This window comes from Sylvia atricapilla, chromosome 8, assembly GCF_009819655.1.
Source record: "Sylvia atricapilla isolate bSylAtr1 chromosome 8, bSylAtr1.pri, whole genome shotgun sequence".
In the NCBI taxonomy this organism is placed as follows: Eukaryota; Metazoa; Chordata; class Aves; order Passeriformes; family Sylviidae; genus Sylvia; species Sylvia atricapilla.
In genome coordinates, this window is record NC_089147.1 from 31,506,255 (window position 1) to 31,508,064 (window position 1,810).

A 1,810-nucleotide genomic window follows, 5' to 3' on the forward strand; every position below is an offset into this window, starting at 1 on the left:
GGAGTGCGATTCGCACTTCTCCAGGAACTCTCCCGTACTTGTCTACTCTTGCTGCTGCGGTGGGAGTCCTTGTCAAAGCCCAGAACCCTCTGGCAGCTTCCTCGAAAGGCTGAGGAAGCAGTGTGGTTTGGAGTGTGGCTGCTTTAATTCCATGGCTCCAGAGGCTTGGTCCAACCCTAAGCATCTGATCCTGCCTCTCTGAAGGGGAGAAGAGCCTGATCCCTCTCCCACAGCTCCAGGGACAGCAGTTCAAGGGCAGCATTGCCGAGGCTGAGCGAGTCTCCAGCAAAGCTCCACCCAAAAATCACCAAGTGAGAGCTACTTACACATATAAATATTTATTTGTACTAAAAGCGAGTGTTTAACAGAGTATCGAGTTCAGAATATATTAAATCATGAGATGCATCAGTTGAGGTACAAATTCCAGTCTCACGTCTTTAATAAATAGACTACAACCCCTCCAGTCCGTGTGTTTTAATCAGAGGTAATCAGGACACTGCGCTGGTTTACAATGATGATACAACAGCTGTGTTTTGCTGTGACCACCTGGACTTACTGGGAGGGGCAGGTTTCAACACTGGATTATTTTATGATGAGCAGCAACAGTGCTGTTTCACTCCTTAAAAATTCCTAAATGGGAATATTGCTTCCTGCCCCAGGGCCTGGCTGGATGAGGCTGCTGCACTGTCAGCTCCCACCGAGGCGGCAGCCTTTGCATTGGGGCAAAACACAGCTTTGCTCCAAATACTTATTAAAAAAAACCCCAAAAAACTTAAAAACCGACCCCAAAAGCCCTTTTGCCAGGATATTTTCCAGTCCCAGATGAAGGCTTGGACACTGTGCCCTGGCCACAGCAGAGCCTGTAGCTCACAGTACTCCACGCCATAAACAGGAGTGAGTTGGGTTTGCTGAGCGTGGATCCATCTGGAATTAAAACTGGAGCACAAGGAGAGAGGAACACTGATTGCTCTCCACTGGGAACACATCCCCACGGGGCCTGGGGCAGCTGCTAAGGAAGGCCAGGTGCAAAATCCATGGAGTGAAGGCCGCTGCTGTCATTACCAAGTGCTTGGCTGTTCTCCTTTGCCAACACCTCGCAGCTGGGGAGGACCAGCCCTGTCCCTCCCGGGAGTGCCCAGGGAAGCTCCGCCGTTGTGTCACTGCTCCGTCCCCCCGGAGGCCACTGCAGGAGCTGCGAGTCAGCGGAAAAGCCTCTGGCACAGACAAAGTCCATGTCGGGATGAGGGTGGGGAAAGAGATAAAGTCCGGGGTAACTTTCCGCAGCCAGAGCTGGGAGCAGCACCGGCGCCCCACAGGGCTGGGGGGGCCCAAGGGCTGTCCTGCCATCCTCTGGCTGGCCCCAGCAGCCCCATCCCACGGACATGGATAAATCGGGTCACCTGCACCCATACAGGTGTGGGCGAGGGCAGGAGCTTCAGCCTCCTCTCAGCTGCTTCTCCAGACCCACCTCGCGCTGTGTTTTGCCTTGGATTTGCCCCTGGGATGGGAGGAGTGTGGGCAGAGGGGAGGGAGATCCCGTCCTGCCATGGGGGAGGACAGCTGAAAACACAGTGACAGTGTCCCTGACTTTTCCTTGCTGTCCAGAGCTCTCTCAGGGATCTCAGGGCTTTATGGTACCTCCTCTGGGCTGGGAGTGATCACCACGGCACAATCTCACAGACAGCTGAACTTGGGGAGTGCTCAGCCCAGGATTTGTTTGACCAAAGAGGTCAAGCAGGAGGAAGGAAGGAAGCAAGGAGGCAGTGAGGAATTGGCTCGGCCACAAGGAACTGGTGGTGGACACAGCTGA